Source organism: Leuciscus leuciscus (assembly GCF_965113295.1).
Source record: "Leuciscus leuciscus genome assembly, chromosome: 2".
NCBI classification, from domain to species: Eukaryota; Metazoa; Chordata; class Actinopteri; order Cypriniformes; family Leuciscidae; genus Leuciscus; species Leuciscus leuciscus.
In genome coordinates, this window is record NC_138726.1 from 59,667,290 (window position 1) to 59,687,906 (window position 20,617).

Consider the following 20,617-nt stretch of genomic DNA (forward strand, 5'->3'; position numbering starts at 1 on the left):
ATCAGTAGAGACGCCAATATATGAAAACTAGTTTTCCAGTGTGCTGATGTGTAATGTTTCTGACAAAACATGTTTCGGACTCCGTGGCTCTGGTCCCGCTCGTGCTGAGGCAGAGCAGTGATGTGCTTAAGGGGCCTGACCCATGAGCCATGTAAACCATTTACCATTGCCACACAGTCCCACCTGACACCCCAGTGCTCCCACTACTATCCTCCGTCCTTAAAGCACTAATGAAAATGTAATTCAGAAATCGATATTGTTACTAGAACATTTTGCCAAATCGCACTCACATCTATTCTTTGTAAATGTATGGAGTGCATACTGTGTAAGGAACTGTTATCTCAAATCGAGACATCCATAGACCCCCTGCAATAGGAGCACTGTGGATGCCTCTCTGACTCTCTTAAATAAGGTTCAAAATCATCTAGATAATTCAAATTCCTATGTTCGAATACTCTTTATGGATTTCTCGTCTGCTTTTAATACTGTCCAACCTTATCTTTTTTTCAAGCGCCTCTATGATTTAGGTGTTAGTAGTTGGATGATTTTATGGATTAAGGCGTTTTTAAAAGGCAGACCTTAGCGAGTTTGGATTAATAATAATGTCATGTCAGACTGCTTGGTTTTAGATAGGGGTACCGCAGAGATGTGTACTGTCCCCAATACTTTTTTCTGTATACATTAATTAATAACCTTACCCTTATAAAATATGCCGATGATATGGCATTGGTCTCCTGTCAGAAAGAAATGAACTGCTCCTCATACATTGAGTACATTGACAGTATTATTTGTTGGTTTGAGGGTAGTTTCTTATATCTTAATATTGAAAAGACAAAAGAGCTATGTCTGAGAAATCATTTGAGAAGAGTAGATACCGCCTCTGGATATAAACCAGTTGTCATAAAGAAAAAAACTGTAGAGCAGGTCTCGAATTTTAAATACTTGGGTTCAATTATTGACGAGAAACTTAATTTTGAAAGTAATGTAGAGTACATCCATAAAAAAAACGGAGAAGTTTTAATATTAGCCCGCAGACTCTAACTATGTTATATCGATCAATCATTGAGAGCATTCTCACATATAATATTGTTTAATGGTATGGCAATCTAACATTAAATTAAATTAAATTCAATTCAATTCAATTTTATTTGTATAGCGCTTTTCACAATACACATTGTTTCAAAGCAGCTTTACAGAAAGTGCATTTCATAAATGTACATAGAAAAATAAAGTTAGTTAATCATGTATTAATTTAGGGCATAACATCGCTGGCGTTGAGTCGTCTCTTCACAGGCGTCGAGTCGTCTCATCACAGGTGTTGGGGCATCTGAAGTCTCCATGAGAGGCTGGATACAAACTGGAGCTGACGAACTATTTACCTCGGGACTAGCGTTGCATAGCTGCTGTTCATAATATTAATGCTTTTGATCCGATTTAACTGTAGTATAAAAGGTAATCATTATGTGAATGCTTGGCTAAAGAGATGCGTCTTTAATCTAGTTTTAAACTGGGAGAGCGAGTCTGAGCAACGAACACTATCAGGAAGACTATTCCAGAGTTTAGGAGCTAAATGTGAAAATGCTCTCCCTCCTTTAGTGGACTTAGATATCCTAGGAATGACCAGAAGCCTCGAATTTAGTGATCTTAAAGAGCGCGATGGATTGTAGGGTGATAGAAGATCTGTTAAATAGACTGGAGCTAAGCCGTTTAGGGCTTTATAGGTCAGTAGTAATACTTTGTAATTAATACGGAACTTAATAGGTAACCAATGTAGTGATATTAAAATCGGTGTTATATGATCATATTTTCTTGATCTAGTAAGAACTCTAGCGGCGGCATTTTGGACTAACTGTAGCTTGTTTATTGAGGATGCAGGACAACCAGCTAATAAGGCATTACAGTAATCTAGTCTCGAGGTCATGAATGCATGAACTAGCTTTTCTGCATCAGAAACTGATAGCATGTTACGTAGCTTAGCAATGTTTCTAAGGTGGAAAAAGGCTGTTCTTGTATGATTTTCAAAAGAAAAGTTGCGGTCTAATATAACACCCAGGTCTTTTACGGTAGTGAATAAAGTAACAGGACATCCTTCTAAGTTAAAGTTGTATTGCAAGTTTTGGTTTTGTGGGCAGTTTTTTGGACTAATAAGTAATACCTCCGTTTTATCTGAAATTAATAGCAGAAAATGACACGTCATCTAGTATTTAATATCTTTAACACACGCTGTCAGTTTAGATAATTTAGCGTTTTCATCTGGTCGTGATGAAATATACACTCACCTAAAGGATTATTAGGAACACCTGTTCAATTTCTCATTATTGCAATTATCTAATCAACCAATCACATGGCAGTTGCTTCAATGCATTTAGGGGTGGTCCTGGTCAAGACAATCTCCTGAACTCCAAACTGAATGTCAGAATGGGAAAGAAAGGTGATTTAAGCAATTTTGAGCGTGGCATGGTTGTTGGTGCCAGACGGGCCGGTCTGAGTATTTCACAATCTGCTCAGTTACTGGGATTTTCACGCACAACCATTTCTAGGGTTTACAAAGAATGGTGTGAAAAGGGAAAAACATCCAGTGTGCGGCAGTCCTGTGGGCGAAAATGCCTTGTTGATGCTAGAGGTCAGAGGAGAATGGGCCGACTGATTCAAGCTGATAGAAGAGCAACTTTGACTGAAATAACCACTCGTTACAACCGAGGTATGCAGCAAAGCATTTGTGAAGCCACAACACGCACAACCTTGAGGCGGATGGGCTACAACAGCAGAAGACCCCACCGGGTACCACTCATCTCCACTACAAATAGGAAAAAGAGGCTACAATTTGCACGAGCTCAACAAAATTGGACAGTTGAAGACTGGAAAAATGTTGCCTGGTCTGATGAGTCTCGATTTCTGTTGAGACATTCAGATGGTAGAGTCAGAATTTGGCGTAAACAGAATGAGAACATGGATCCATCATGCCTTGTTACCACTGTGCAGGCTGGTGGTGGTGGTGTAATGGTGTGGGGGACACTTTAGGCCCCTTAGTGCCAATTGGGCATCGTTTAAATGCCACGGCCTACCTGAGCATTGTTTCTGACCATGTCCATCCCTTTATGACTACCATGTACCCATCCTCTGATGGCTACTTCCAGCAGGATAATGCACCATGTCACAAAGCTCGAATCATTTCAAATTGGTTTCTTGAACATGACAATGAGTTCACTGTACTAAAATGGCCCCCACAGTCACCAGATCTCAACCCAATAGAGCATCTTTGGGATGTGGTGGAACGGGAGCTTCGTGCCCTGGATGTGCATCCCACAAATCTCCCATCAACTGCAAGATGCTATCCTATCAATATGGGCCAACATTTCTAAAGAATGCTTTCAGCACCTTGTTGAATCAATGCCACATAGAATTAAGGCAGTTCTGAAGGCGAAAGGGGGTCAAACACAGTATTAGTATGGTGTTCCTAATAATCCTTTAGGTGAGTGTATAATTGAGTGTCATCAGCATAACAGTGGAAATTAATTCCATGTTTTCTTATAATATTACCAAGTGGCAGCATATACATTGAGAATAGCAGAGGGCCTAACACAGTAGCGCGGGAAGGGGGGTGCTGCAGGGGCTGCAGCCCCCTCGTCATAGCATCAGCACCCCCAAGTGGTGGGCTGTGGACTAATAATATTGTACTTTAAAAACGTGAAATAAAAATAAATAAATGGACAGCGTTAACTAACTCTCTTATGCCTAATTAAGTGAGTGTTCAAGCTACGGAGAAAATGAAATAAAGTTTGAATTTGTCATGCTTTGTTCCGATCAGAGCACGTTGAGCGGAGATCGAGCGCATTTCTGAATATTCCGCTCCGCTCGCTCATTCCGCTCAGGGTCGCTCGCTCAACCCAGAATGGCCTGCTGGTTCGAAAATATGTGGAATAAGGGCTGCCTCCGACTAAAGATTTTTTCTAGTCAACTAGTAGTTGTTTATTTAAGCCATCAGTGGACAAATCGCCCCTTTATATTCATTTTATTACTTAAATAGGCTATATACAGGATAATGAGCGTGTAGCCGCACTCAAGCGCACGGCCACACGCATTTAGCTTGCCACAAAGAACCGGCAAAATTATGAATGTGTCCAAAATAGCAAGGAGACATTTAATTGTTTATTAATAAACTGGTGTTTTCTGTGTCGCTGCAAAGATGGAGTTGTCGATGTGGACTCGCCATGAACGCCAGAGAGAAATGCATGTGAAATACACATTTCATAGGATATTTCTTTTCGTTTTGAATAGTTTCGTTTAAAAGTAGACTTTTCAAGCTTTCTATAATAGATAGCCTATATTTCTCAAATCTGTGATGCGCAAGCTGAGTTTTGGCGCCCTCCAGTTCACGTGCAATGCAAGTGATCATGCCGGTGCCTTACATTGTCTGCTATATATGCGTCTTATTTATTAAATACAGGCAATTGGTTGATAAAACATTGATCAAAATTAAGATACAATTTATACAAAACAAAAATCTTTTAAAAATAGTCTTTCTACAAACCAAAACTCAATGAAGTGGTAAAAATCATGTCTTACCCACTCCATGTCTCCAGTCATATTGCATCTCATGATGTATCTTTATCTTTCTCATGCTGCATATGCTCACTTTCATAATCAACATTGATTAAATTAAAAAATAACATTAGCCTATAATATTTAAACATAAATATGAAACTAAATGATTTCTTTAATGGCTACAACACATATACAGTACAGAGAAATTTCATGTCTTGTCTTTGGCCACAACATAATGACGTCACATATTTTCCAACCCAGCCCCCAGCCCCCCCTCCATGAAACAGCTTCCAGCGCGCCTGGCCTAACACGGAGTATTTTATGATCTATAGTGTTGAACGCAGCACTAAGATTAAGTAAAACTAGTATTGAGATACAGCCTTGGTCAGAAGCTAGAAGTAAATCATTTGTGATTTTAACAAGCGCAGTTTCAGTGCTATGATGCGGTCTGAATCCAGACTGAATGTCATTTTCTTGCAAGAAAGAGCCCAGTTGAGCGGACACAACTTTTTCTAGTATTTTAGACATAAATGGAAGATTTGAAATGGGTCTATAATTTGCTAGGTTATTATGATCTAATTGTGGTTTCTTAATGAGAGGTTTTATGACTGCCAACTTGAATGTTCTTGGAACATGACCTAAAGATAAAGACGAGTTAATAATATTGAGAAGAGGCTCTTCCACTACAGGTAACACTTCTTTCAGTAGTTTAGTTGGTATGGGATCTAATAAACATGTTGTTGGTTTAGATGCAATGATACGTTTATTTAGCTCTTCCTGTTCTTGAGGGGAGATAATTGAGGTTGAATCATAAGACATCAGAGTCTTCAGAGACATAAGAGTTTTAGTATAGCTTGTAAGGGTCCTGGGATCTGGAATGAGATTGACAATTCTATAAAGGAACTACCTTCTCTTAAAATATTTAAAAAGCATTTTAAACACAAATTGTTACAACATTATGCTTGATAGACACCACAAGGCTGAAGGTTTCATATTTTATTGACTTATCTGATTTTCTTTTTTGTGATGTTTGAATACCCCTATTATTGGCTTTCTTTGAGGGATGGATGAGATGTGTGATGTATGCTGACTGGTGGGAGGATATTTTGTGGTGAATGGTGTTGTTGTTGTTGGTGTGGATGGGTATTGGGTGGGTGGATTATTATTTGTTGTTATTAGTGCTGATTATGTGTCTTGAAGGGCCCTATTTATAAGCCGGTAGTCCTTTTTTACAGGAACTTGTTGTTCTGTGAATAAACAATAAAAACCAAAACATCATTAAAGATTGTACATTTACAATTTTGTTTCTGATGCTTTCTATTTTCTCAGTGAAGAAATTCATAAAATCATTACTACTAAACTGTAACGGGATATTTTGCTCAGGCGATGCTTGTTTATTTGTTAGTCTAGCCACGGTGTTAAATAATAACCTTGGATTATTTTGGTTATTTTCTATTAGTTTGCGGAGGTGCTCAGCCCTGGCTGCTTTTAGGGCCTTTTTATAACGTGACATACTGTCTTTCCACGCGATTCTAAAGACCTCTAAATTAGTTTGTTTCCATTTACGCTCTAAATTATAAGTTTCTCTCTTGATAACATGTGTAGCTCTGTTGTACCATGGTGCTTTCGTTTTCTCTCTAACCTTTTTTAATCTAATTGGTGCAACGATGTCTAATGTACTAGAGAAAATGGTGCTCATAGTGCTAGTCATTTCCTCTAGTTCATCTGTTTGTTTGGGTTCACTGAGCAACTGAGATAGATCAGGTAAGCTATTTGAGAATCTATCTATAGTGGTTGGAAGGATTGTTCTGCCTGGTTGATAACGCGGCGCAACATGACAAATTTCAGCAGTACGCAGTATGCAAGTTACCTTGTAATGGTCAGTGACATCATCACTTTGCGGTATAATATCTATATCGCTTGGATTGGTTCCATGTGATATAATTAAATCTAGTGAATGATTAAGACGATGAGTGGGACCAGTGACGTTTTGCTTGACCCCAAAGGAGTTTAGTAGATCTGTAAACGCAGCCCCTAACGCATCATTTGTGTTATCTACGTGTATGTTAAAATCTCCAACAATTAATGCTTTATAGACGTTGACCAATAGAGAGAAAGTCTGCAAACTCTTTTAGGAAATCAGCGTAAGGCCCTGGTGGTCTATATACAGTAGCCAAGGCTAGAGATAATACAGATTTCTTTCTTACATCTGAGAGCGTAACATTTAGCACTAGTACTTCAAACGAATTAAACCTGTGAGAACAAAAGGTTATTAAATTAAAACAAACTGTGAATGTATGTCGCAGTGTCAAAGATAAATTTCCGCTCTGTGAAAACAGACTGGACAATAAAGTTCAACTCAACTCAACTCAAAAAGTACATTCTTAATATCAAAAATGCATACTGTGAATAAATAAAAGCTAAAATGGCTTGCCATAGCATGTCACTGTGTTTTAAATGATAAAAGCAATACTTGATGGTTATTATTTACTGAGGGATGTGCCTCCATATTGACCAGTAGCCTATGTCCAGCCAATCAACATTTTATATGCAATATAGTCTATAAATCAATAGTCAATGTCAATACATTGCTTTCCATCTTGCTTTATTGCAGAGTTGTAATTAAACTGACTTGGAGACTAGATAATCATTGTCTTGTTTTAAAAGTATGCGTCTATAATGAGGAGTGCCATCACGCCCATATATTGTACTGGTCTCCACAGATGTTTCTGCTGGAAAGTGTGCATTTCATTTCATGCACGCACATATGAACACAGTTATCTTTTCCGAGCTGCAGTTTATAAACAAACGCCCTTTGTCGTTTATCAAACGTAATAAATTGTTGTATTTCACTGTAATGTTTTTTGTCAGGCACAAAGTCACAGAACACAGTCCTGGAAGTGGCCGGCATTGGCAAGCAAGACGAGACAGACCAAAAGATGAGAGAGAGAAAGACAGACTAGAGAGAGATGCACATTAACTTAACTTTACTGTTCTCTGTCGACATCACACTTGGTGAGGAGAGAACACAAGTCTACATGATTGCTGTTCAATTCACTCTCATGGTGTTTTTTTCTCTCTCTTTTTCATAACCAGAAGGATAGTTTTGCTTAATTTTCTCATCAATGTTTTGATTGACTCGCTTTGACACGAGAGGGAGGCGGGGCTTGGGTAATTTGCGAGGCCCTACACAACTTGTGTAGTGAGCCTATCGGGCTGATCGGCTCTGACATTACTCAACCGTGTTTGTTGACTGATCCTACTTACCACAGTTGTTTATAGACTCGTAAAAGGCGGCAAGCACGGATGGCAGGTGTTGTATGTCCCAGGAATCACTCGGCGACAGCCACATATGAACGCAATGATTTTTATTAACAGAGCTCTAGTTGCCAACACTACATATCCAGTATAACAACTCACGTGTATATTCTTAGTGCATGCGCACTGAGTGGGGAGGACATTCTTAAAGAGCCCAACACTTTTAAAGTAACATGTTAGAATATACAAATTATATTTCTGTACAGATCATTTATCACAATGATCTACATCCCCTTCCTTTAGATAAAACTATCAATCACAGAAAGAGAGTAAACATACTTAACAACGATCAATACTGGGGTATGACATTAACTTGATCAACAACCAAGAACATGAATGACTTTCATTATAACAATGTGTCCATTGCAGTGAACAACTGAACAATAACAGATGCAATTCACAAGATGATCTCTATATGCATGAAGAAAACACATCATAAAGAATGATGCTGACAATATGGAAATTACCATAATCAATGCATTTATCCGGTATTCAGAATAAGAACCAGAGTGTCACTGAATCTCCCATTGCTGGAACTCATTGTTGGTACCTTGGATTCGGCTTGCAAATACGACCTGAACGTGTTTTGTAAGGTACATTACTGATAGTGGGAGACTGTACTGTGTGCTTTGTCAAGTCAGTAGGTGTGGATTCTGGTTGTGGAAGGTGTATTTGTGGTGAGTGTGGTGTATGGGGAGCAAAGTCCTCTGTATGTGTAGTGGTGCTTTGAGAGTCAATGTTCTCTGGGGTGAGCTGTGATGGAGGGGGCTCTGCAACAGGAAGGATGTGGCGTCGGTTCCTCCTGTATGTTCTCCCATTGCATTGAATGGTGTATGAGCGAGGCTCCTTATTCACCTCTTTTACCGTGCCAAGGCGCTCATATCCTTTCGGCGTTTGCATTCTGACAACTTGTCCCTCTACCAATGGCTGCAGTGGATGACTTGATGTATCGAAGTATCGCTTTTGGGTCATCCTCTTAGTAAGAAGCCGTGCAGTGACTTGCTGGGTATGTTTTGGGGCTGGTTCCAACAGTCTAGAATTAACAGGAATGGCTGACCGTGTCTGTCGTGACAACAGGCGTTGTGCAGGGGAACCCAACGTCGAGTCACGGGGAATGTTTCTCAGATTCAGGAGGTTAAGGAACACATCCGTGCCATCTCTGTGAGATTTCTCCATCAGCTGTTTTGCGCTGCGAACCGCTCTTTCTGCCAGGCCATTCGACTGTGGGAACTCTGGACTACTGGTGACATGAATGAAGTCCCACTGTTTGGCGAAGTCTCTGAATTGCTGACACGTGTACTGTCTAGCATTATCAGAAATGAGTGTATGAGGTGTGCCGTGCACTGAGAAATGCCTCTTTAGTTTCATGATTACAGCTGACGACGTTATGTTACGAAGAAGGTCAATCTCATACCAACCCGAATATGAGTCCACAAGCACCAGATAATTTTGTCCATGCCACTCGAACATATCTGTTGCCACAGTAGACCAAGGCAGGTCTGGAACTGGGTATGGTCTTAGTGGTTCTTTTTGTTGGTGTGGCTTTGTGCTGTTGCAGACTGAGCATGAGAGGAGTTCCGCTGTGATGTCAGCCGTCATCGTTGGCCAGAAAATGATACCTCTTGCTCTGTGCTTGGTAGCGTCTAGCCCAGGGTGGCCTCTGTGGACTATGCCGATATATTCTCTTTGCAATGAGCGAGGAATGACTGTTTTGTGGCCTTTCATCACTATTCCATTTTCCACAGCCAGCTCATCTCGGTACGGAAAGTATGGACGCACAGTGGGCCACACGCTATGTTCTTTAATTGGCCAACCTCGTTGAATCACAGTACTGAGATCCTGTAACACCTCATCCTCCGCCGTATGCTTTCTAAGTTCCTCCAGTCTAGCAGTGGAAATGTAATTGATAGACATGACCTCAAATGTGTCGTTTTCAGTGTCTGGAAGGACTTCTGTGTTTGGAGCTCGAGATAGGGTGTCTGCAAGGTACATAAGCTTACCCTTCTTGTACACCAGAGTGATGTCATAGCACTGTAACCTGAGCATCATCCTCTGTAGTCGTGCAGGAGCTGTGTGGATTGGTTTCTTCAGAATAGTTACCAGGGGCTGGTGGTCCGTCTCAACGAGTGTAGGTTTCCCATACACATAGTCCCTGAACTTAGTGCAGGCAAATACAACGGCTAGCAGCTCCTTTTCGATCTGCGCATACCGTGTCTCTGTGTCTGTGAGTGTGCGAGACGCATACGCAACTGGTTTGCCCTCCTGCATGCATGCAGCACCTAGCCCGAAGCATGAGGCATCGCAGGTTAACGTAACTGGCTTCTTTACGTCATAGTATGATAAGACAGGTGGAGTGGACAAACACGACTTGAGGGTGTCAAATGCTTGTTGATGTTGCTGGTACCAGCACCATGCTGTCTCTTTGTGTGTCAGCTTTCTGAGTGGCGCAGCAATGTCGCTGAAGTTTGGGATAAATTTCCCTAGATAATTTGCCATTCCGAGGAAACGCTGTAATGCAGGGACATCCTTCGGGGATGACATCTCAGAGATTGCTTTTGTTTTGGAAGGATCTGCTTTTAGGCCTTCACTCGTAAAGATATGGCCCACATAGCTGACCTGGTCCAGTCGAAATTTGCATTTGACAGGGTTTAGCTTGAGCTTGATCTCACGTGCTCTGTTCAACACCCTTTTCAGATTGATGTCGTGTTCAGCAGGGTTGCGGCCTCCGATGATGATGTCGTCAACAATAATTGCACAGGGGTACCCTGAAAACAACTGCTCCATTGAGCGCTGGAACACCTCGCTTGCGGAGTTTATGCCGAAGGGCATACGAAGAAATCTATAGCGCCCAAATGGAGTGCTGAATGTGGTCATCATGGAGGACTTGTGGTCGAGGCGAACCTGCCAGAAAGAGTTCTTTGCGTCTAGCACCGAAAATACGGTTGCTCCAGACATCTGGGACGCTACTTCCTCTACGCTGCGCATAGGGTGATGGGGTCTTTTTAAAGCCATGTTAAGATCTTTTGGGTTTATACACAGCCTGATTTCTTGCCTGTCCTTTTTGTGTGTAACCACCATGGAGGAAACCCAATCTGTCGGCTCTGAGACTGCCGTTATGACGCCAAGGCTCTGCATGCGGTCCAGCTCCGCTTTGACACGGCTTTGCATTGCCAGAGGAATGCGATGAGCGGGGCGAACTACTGGCTGCACGCTGGGGTCCACTGTCATAGAATAAGTAATTGGAAGTTCTCCAAGCTTGTCAGTAAATAAGTCTTTGTACTCTGTTAGAATGTCTCCGGTGCTGCCCTCCATACTAACATGATGCACATCCGGGCTGATTGTAACGATCGCCATGTCGAGACATGCACGAAATCCTAATAGCGGTTGGACATCTTGATCCACCAAGAAGAATGAAAGTGAGTGATTTTGCCCATTTAGGCCACACTGCAATGAAACCAAGCCTTTCGTTTCAATTTTACCTCCACCATAAGCTACAAGGTTAGGTGTCTTTGATTGCTTCACTGGCCGTTCGTTGTTGGCAATTTGTTCGAAAGTCTTTTGTGACATTACGTTACATTTTGCCCCAGTGTCAACTTTCATCTCGATTGGAGTTTTGTTTATGTGTACAGTGACAAATCCCTCCTCCAACACTGGCATGTAAGGGTTAACAACGTTAACACACTTGTCAAATTCAATGCCATCAACATAAAAAGTGTCATTATGGTCAGGGGGATTGTCTACTTCGAGTTCATGTACCGCTTTCCTGTGGTTAAATTTCTTCTGACCGAACTGACTGCGTGCTTTGCAACATTTCTTGTAATGATTCATTTTCTTGCAGTTATGACATTGTTGTCCGAAAGCTGGGCATTTCTCTTTCTTGGCTGCATGATTATTTCCACAATTTTAGCAATTGGTTATGGTTGGTGAATCATGTTGTTCTGTTCTTTGTTTATGTTTTGTGTGTTGGCGCCACCTGCTGGAAAATGGCTGTATTGCATCCACCTTAGTTGCAGTCTGAGGTGTAGCCAACGTTTTGTTATTCTCCTCTGTCATTTCATGTATACGACAAATTGAGATTGCTTTGATCAGAGTTAAATCGCTGTCTCTTAACAGTACTTTCCTTAAGCTTTCATTGTTGATTCCACATACTATCCGATCACAGATCAGCTCGTCTGTCAGTTCTCCAAAATGACAACTTTTAGCTCTAATTCTGAGATCACTGATGAAAGCCTCAATAGTCTCACCTTGTTTCTGATTTCTAGAGTGAAACTTGTGCCTCTCCATTGTTTTATTTTGTTGTGGGTTGCATATTTCACGAAATTTCCTCTTCAGGCACTCCGGATCTTCTCTGGATTCCGCGGGAGTCAAGATCGCGCCGTCCTCGCCTGGTGCACGCACCTCCGCTGCATAGACAAATGAACGCTCCCGTTCAATGGCTTCCGGCCCTGCGAGATTGAGGAGGATGTACGCCCTTGTCTTGGCAGGCTTATCATAGTGCGCTGCGGCGATGAAAATGTCATACTCTTGCTCGAAGATTCGCCAATTGTCGGCGATATTTACATCAAAAGTGAGCGGGTCTGGTCTTCTAAAACAGTCCGCCATTGTCACTCACTGCGCGGTCTTGAGAAAACTGTACGAGTTCAGCCTCTGTTTTCTACACAATTGGTTCACTCACAGGCGAAAAGTCCGTGCCGTCTTCTGACACCATGTTGTATGTCCCAGGAATCACTCGGCGACAGCCACATATGAACGCAATGATTTTTATTAACAGAGCTCTAGTTGCCAACACTACATATCCAGTATAACAACTCACGTGTATATTCTTAGTGCATGCGCACTGAGTGGGGAGGACATTCTTAAAGAGCCCAACACTTTTAAAGTAACATGTTAGAATATACAAATTATATTTCTGTACAGATCATTTATCACAATGATCTACAGCAGGTTAACAGGCAAGCGAGATACTAGCGTGTTGTGCAAGCGATAACAATTTAGCTAAAAGCTAGCAATGTAAGATTAATGTGATAGGCGATATTGATAAGCATATATACTGTATATACTATAATATATACGATAAGCAATACAAATAAAACTACAATAACCATAAAATCAAAGATTAGACACAGAAAGAGAACAGTGAATCAGACGAGACCATGATGATTGCAACAGCCATAAACACCTGATCAACTTCCTTGTAGCTTTTTATTGCCGTAACAAATGTGCTTTATAAACTTACTGTTACAGCAGCCAGAGAAAAACTAATGTGAAAGAGTCAAATGTCAACTAAAGCAAACACTTTATTTTCAAGAAAACATTAACATATTTTTATACAAAGCGCCTTACATTGCATTTCAAGCTACACATTTACATTCTTATCAGTTCTTGCTTTCCCTGAGAATCGATCCCATGACGCTCTACTATTTGAGCTACAGGAAAGCTGTTAATTTCCAATAAGAACTTTTGTATATGTATGAAAGAAATCATGTTAAACTGGTTTGTAAACTGGTTTCACACTCAGTGTGGCTGGAAGTCAGTTTGTTTTTTCTTGTTTCTCTGCCCTTCAGTGACAACAGGTGTTCATCGGTGTCTGGATTCACACATTTGTTTTCATTCACTATGTCAAGTGGTCTATATTAGTGAACTAATGTAGGCAATAATGAACGAGTGTATAGGGTGTGATTTGGTACACAGCCTCTGTGTGTCGACTATGTTAATTCACAATATATTCCTGTATGCTATTTTCTCAAAAGTGACATATATTACCTACAATGCTTTGTTTTCTACTGTAATGCTAAATGGTATGTTACTGTCAGAATTTGGCCATTTTTTTTACAGCAAAGTTTTACAGTGCAGGATTGGTTGGATTAAAATGAACCCTGGTGTGATTGCTCTGTTAGTGCGGTTTATTTTAATAAGTGTGAATGCTGCCATTTGAACCCTGGTGTGCACCAAACAAGCGGACAGAGGCCACTGAAAAGATGGCTTCCAAAACAAGACGCTTCCAAACAAACTCTGTGATATGAATGCAAATGAAATATGAATGCAACACGGACCAAAGACATGTGAACATGATGGTGGCATCATTTATTGACCAATAAAACCTTAACATCTAAACCTCTGTTAATTCTCAATAAGAACTTCTGTAAACGTATGACAGAAATAAAGTAAATCTGGTTAGTAATAAGTGAAGCTGGTAATGCGAGTTGTTTAATCCTCTGATGAGATCTTGAGAGATTTTATGTTTTTTATCTTCAGTTGAATTTATCTAAGGCTGTGACTGAAGTCAGTTATCCTGGAAATCCAGACCCAAATCCGAAAGATTAAGGGTCTGACATCGAACTTTTTCTTTCTTTCTTATATATATTGTTAGTGCCAGAGATTGTTTATTTAGTAACCACATCCGCGTGTTTTTCCACTAGTCGGTTTTCTTTTGTTTGTTTAATAATTGTTTGCTTGGTTTGACAATAAGTTGGTTTATTGTTAAAGCATTTGTTGTTTGCCTCTTTTATGTTGGGGTATGGGAGCCAGCCGTAACATAAAAATGGGAGTCTCGTCCGGATTTTGAGCATTTGTTTCTGAGAGACTATTTTACTGTCTCTTCGGGATTTCATGTGAGGATTGGCTTTCTCTCCGGTTAGTCAGAGTGTTTCATCGGAACACTATTTGTTGTTTTGTTTTGTATTTTATTTGGGAGTTTTCGGAAGGAAATCCTGGGTGGGGGTACGCTTCTCGCGCAGCTGAACTCATTTGGAGAACGGTTGTTACGAGGTTCAGCGTTTCATGTCACCTTGTTACACTTGTGGTCTTCCTGGTCAAAAATGACCGGCCTACAAAAAATAGCTTATAAATATCTCATTATGCTATATTATCACCCAATATTGGATTCAATCTTTTTGTCAACTTCTTCTCTTTCAATTAGGACTGTTTTTATATTTGCATCTGATTAATCGTGACCGCATTAATCAGATTAATACTCTAATATTGCCCACAACCCATCGCGCGGTCGACGAGGATTCGTTTAGAACTACAAACACGAGTGAAAAGTATTAAAAAAAACTACAGACATGGAGGATGTGCGAGTCCGGCGGTTATGTAGAGAGGTTTAAATAAAGGGGTTTGAGTGATTAATTATCAGTATCTAACCTGACGAAAATGTATTAATTTAATGTTGTCCACATTATATTACATCTGCAGCAGCAGTGTGAACTTTTGTAAAGATATGTTTAGCCATTAACTTTTAAATGCATCACTATATTAAAATTGCAAACACATGAGGAGTCTCTGCATGAAAGACCCACGACTGCCAGATCAATGTGCTTCAACATTTCTCTCCGAAACGGTAGGAAATTAGATTGAATGGAGGATTTTAACTGTGACAAGATGATTGACAGGTCAGTTTACAGTGACGCACGCGACAGAGCTGTCCGTTAAAGATGACAAAGTAGTGTGTCCCAAAGTATGTACTTTTTCTTCACAAAAAGAGTAGGCCTACATACTTTTAGGCCGTAGCATAAGTAGGCGAATTGGGACACAGCTACTGTGAATTTACTGTGCAGTACTAATGTGACAGAATTAGTTAAGTGAGTGATAGTGGTGGTGTCCTATCAGGGAGGAGTATGGGCAATTTAACCCTTGTGTGTTGTTCATATTTGTGTTATTCAGCCAGTGTTCGTGGGTCTGGTGGACCCGCTGCATTGTGGGGTTTTTAATTCAACACAATTAATCAGTTTTATATTAAAATACTCAACAGATGTTTACTTCATCCCAATTAAATGGAATATAAACAGCATATATAATTCATATATAATATTACAAATTATATTATTTTTTTCTCTTTAGCTTTGTTAGATCACATTTAAGAATTGCAACCTTGTGCAGGAACGGCAGGGGAAGAAACACAAAACTCACTTTTACACTCACACTCTCTCACACTTACACACAATCTCTCTCACACATGCACACACACCCATAAGCACACACACACACACACTCACTTGGATATGTGGTGTACGGTCACTCTCCATAGGCGTAATTGTTTTTCTAATGTACAAACTGTATAATCTATCCCCCTACACTAACCCTACCACTAAACCTACCAATCAAAATTTTGAATTTCAAAAAACACCATTTAGTATGTTTTTTTTTTAAGCCATTTGGTTTATGAGGACACAGATGTCATCATAAACCAAGTTGTAATTCCCATGTCATTATACACATGTGTCCTCATAAACCATATACAAGAACACACACACACACACACACACACACACACACACACACACACACACACACACACACACACACACACACACACTAACAGCAGGCCCTGACAGGAGGAGGACAGAGTAAAGGTGTATACAATTTCCACACTTTTATTATCCCCGGGTCCAGTGGACTCAAACATCCTGTGTGTAATATAAATGTGTAGGGGGGGTGTACAGTGTGTGATCATTGAAAATGTGTTCTGATTTATATTCTTCACAGAAAATGAGCCAAGGCCAATGAGTCTGAGTTTGAAAAAATAAATAATCGTATCATTATTATTTCGATAAAAAATTTAAACAGGTCCAATAGGCCTATTTCACAAATTACTCTACTTCCGCGACCGGAAGTAGAGTAGCGATACTTCCGGTCGTGCCGCCGCCAGCTATGATCACCATTAATTCTCAAAATGGACTGTGAACAGCGTGTTTTTTATTCATTTATCTGCCAAAAGTAAGAATAACAGATGTTGTCCGTTTTGTTGATAGTTTTCAGGGAGCTGTGAAAAGATAGAAATTGGAGAAAGGTTACAAATTCTTGACATTTGCTTACATAAAAAAAAATGCCATTCATTTAAATGGCATGACACTTGACGACTAAGCTCACACTTGATTTGTATGTTTGAAATCTCGTGGCTTTTATTTAAATTTCATGTTATTAAGTGTTAGTTGTCCATGAGATTGCAGCAATCTTCCAAATGGCTCATTTTTCATGTTACCACCATGAATGAAACTAAGAATTGTACATCTTTACAGTGAATTTGACCTAACGTTGCTATTAGGTCTAATAATGAAATTAATGCAAATAAATTGTAACCATACATACAGTACATAAACATGTATGTGCAATATATGTACACAATAAAGGATAAAACTTTGTGAATATTACTTTTTTTTTGTCTTCATTTATTAATATTTTATATGTATTAATATATAGCATACATGATCAATGCATATATTGCAGTATATTGAAAAATATAAGCACTAGTTTCCCATATGATGTTTTATTTAACAAAGTTCGGGAGGAGCAGGTTCAGATAATTAACCCAATTAGCACAAGTGGAGATCAATCAGTAATCAACTCAATGACAAGGTATAATTACACAGCAGACCTACCTGTGTTAATTGACAGTTTATCAGCATGCTTGATCGTTTTCAGCATTTGGCCCTACCTTCCTAACTTCTCTGAATCGAGCTCTTATGTACGATGAAGAATCTTTGGTAACACTTTATATTACGACCCGCAAACAACTGCGTAAGTAAACCGAAATTACGATGTACGTTTCTGTAATTATAGTGTACTTCCGTGTAGGTATAAGGGAACAATGTTAAGTTTTGGGTAATAAAGGGGTAATAAGCAGATATACAACCTGCAAAGAACTTCGTAAGTAAACCGAAATTACGGTGTATGTTTCTGTAATTATAGTGTACCTCCGTGTAGGTATAAGGAAACAATATGTTAAGTTTTGGGTAATAAAGGGGTACAACCAGATATACAAGCAAATTATTTATAATGTAATTATTTTAAAACTAACAGGTACCTATTCTGTATATATTCCAGGCAAAAATTGTACGTCTGTTGTATATAAACTTTTTTAGCACATTTCTGGAAAAATATGTTCTTGTTCAATGTAGTTACAGGGTAATTTTGACATCTGTGGGTTGTAAATTAAACTTTTTGGCAATGCTATTTATTGGCTTTTCTTACTAAACTACTTAACGTTAAGCCAAAAAAAAATAGTTTTTGCTATGTTTTTAATTTAAAACGTACCATGTAGTACTTAGTACTACTACTTACCTTATCACATTGTATTGCAATGACACTTAAATGTCAGGGCAAATATACTGTGTAATTAAAAAAAAAATTGTTTTGTTTTTTTAATAAGAGTACCTTTCTCTGTAATTACTGTGCAAATAGTGTTGTTTCGTATTGTTACATAGTAAGTAGTGTTTGTTACCCATTTCAACTGTGTAGTTACAGGGTAAGTGTAACTCCTGCGGGCTGTAAATTAAAGTGGCGCATGTTACCCCCTTGTTCTGTGTAGTTACAGGGTAAGTGTAACTCCTGCGGGCTGTAAATTAAAGTGGCGCATGTTACCCCCTTGTTCTGTGTAGTTACAGGGTAAGTGTAACTCCTGCGGGCTGTAAATTAAAGTGGCGCATGTTACCCCCTTGTTCTGTGTATTTACAGGGTAAGTGTAACTCCTGCGGGCTGTAAATTAAAGTGGCGCATGTTACCCCCTTGTTCTGTGTAGTTACAGGGTAAGTGTAACTCCTGCGGGCTGTAAATTAAAGTGGCGCATGTTACCCCCTTGTTCTGTGTAGTTACAGGGTAAGTGTAACTCCTGCGGGCTGTAAATTAAAGTGGCGCATGTTACCCCCTTGTTCTGTGTAGTTACAGGGTAAGTGTAACTCCTGCGGGCTGTAAATTAAAGTGGCGCATGTTACCCCCTTGTTCTGTGTAGTTACAGGGTAAGTGTAACTCCTGCGGGCTGTAAATTAAAGTGGCGCTTGTTACCCCCTTGTTCTGTGTAGTTACAGGGTAAGTGTAACTCCTGCGGGCTGTAAATTAAAGTGGCGCATGTTACCCCCTTGTTCTGTGTAGTTACAGGGTAAGTGTAACTCCTGCGGGCTGTAAATTTAAGTGGAGCTTGTTATCCCCTTGTTCTGTGTAGTTACAGGGTAAGTGCAGTAAATATACAATAAAGGATCCAATTTAATTTCTGACTTTTATTTTACAAAAAAATGTCAAAACACTTTTTCATCTTAATAAAACATTATCTTTTCTACAACATACTCAAACAACAAAGTAACACATTATTGTCCACTCTAAACATTTTGTGCCACCTGATATTACTGTAGTAACTGTAATTTTGAAGAAAACACATTTTGGTGAAGTTTGAGTCAGATCATGGGGGGGTTGTGATATTTTATAGTGATAATGACTGTAGTGCAGTAGAAAATGTTTTTAAAAAGGCATAGTTGTTCTGACAGCAAAAAAAAAAAAAAAAAAAAAAAGCATGAAACACAAACCTGAGGGCTGTGGCAATAGTTCAATAGTTCGGATTGAGCTCAATGAGCTGATCATCAAACGGACAGGGAACTACGTCATCACGTTGAAAGGTCACGCCTGCGCCGGCCGAAGTACCGCCCACTGTTTACAATGCGACCGTACGTAGGAGGATAATTCAAATAGTATTGTTTGCGATTATATATATAGAAATAGTATTCAGTGAATATGAATATGAATAGTATATGAATAACATTCTGATGAATATGAATAGTAGTTCAAATAGTATTGCCGGCGCAGGCGTGACCTTTCAACGTGATGACGTAGTTCCCTGTCCGTTTGTTGATCAGCTCAATCCGAACTATTGAAGGTAAAAAGTCTATAAATTATATATTTCTTTTTTTTAAATGACCTATCGTTTCGCTAGATAACAACCTATTCTTCAGCTGTGATCGCGTACAGCCCGTTTAAACACTTAAAAGACTTTTGAAACTGCATTGATTTGGACTTAACGATGGTGACCAATGAAGTCCATTGTAAATTTTCATTTTGGGGTGAACTAATCCTTTAACAAGTGCATTTATAATGTACAGTACCAGTGATGTTTAGTTCTTCAATTTGATGTTTTAAAAAATAGGAAAGTGGTCACATGTATAAGCCCTGGAGTAGGGCAGGAGTAAAATTTAAACGTCTAACCTTTCTTTCTTTCTTTCTTTCTTTCAAAGATAAGATTATCACTCTTAAAGCAGAGATCCCCTTGCTCAAAGATGAGTGTGATTTTTTTGAAAAAGGAAACTGAAAAGATGAAGTCTGCTGTCCCATCTGCAATGACACAAAGATATGCTGTTCCTATAGTTCCCTGTCCGTTTGTTGATCAGCTCAATCCAAACTATTGAACTATTGCCACAGCCCTCAGGTTTGTGTTTCATGCTTTTTTGTTTTTTTGTTGCTGTCAGAACAACTATGCCTTTTTTAAAAACATTTTCTGCTGCACTACAGTCATTATCACTATAAAATATCACAACCCCCCCATGATCTGACTCAAACTTCACCAAAATGTGTTTTCTTCAAAATTACAGTTACTACAGTAATATCAGGTGGCACAAAATGTTTTAGAGTGGAGGATTGTTCGACAACTTAAAATTGAAGGTGTAGCTTGCTAAGAGCATGTATATATATTCATATTTTTGCAGTGCAGCAAGACCAATGGGACTCCATCAACTCCTCAACTTCAGAGTCCCCAGTGGAAGTTCAGAAAAAGAAGAGCAAGAAAAGAGAGAAGAAGAAAAGCAAGAGAAGCCAATAAAGGAGGGGGGGGGGGGGGGTATAATGTGTTACTTTGTTGTTTGAGTATACTGTAGAAAAGACAATGTTTTATTAAGATGAAAAAGTGTTTTGAAATGTTTTTGTAAAATAAAAGTCAGAAATTAAATTGGATCCTTTATTGTATATTTACTGCACTTACCCTGTAACTACACAGAAC

At 39.4% G+C, this 20,617-nt stretch overlaps 1 protein-coding gene and 1 long non-coding RNA gene across 2 annotated transcripts in view; one reads left to right on the forward strand and one right to left on the reverse strand.

Moving 5' to 3' along the window:
* The window catches only part of LOC309492936 (uncharacterized protein), a gene marked incomplete at its 3' end in the record, with an annotated part of 173,869 nt that overhangs the window by 11,575 nt on the left and 141,677 nt on the right, over positions 1 to 20,617 (reverse strand). The gene's annotated exons all lie outside the window — the stretch shown is intronic.
* Positions 19,127 to 20,448, forward strand: LOC309493516. Its single transcript, XR_014203962.1, has 3 exons — positions 19,127 to 19,504; positions 19,860 to 20,050; positions 20,328 to 20,448. It is a non-coding gene; the product is annotated as an uncharacterized lncRNA (long non-coding RNA).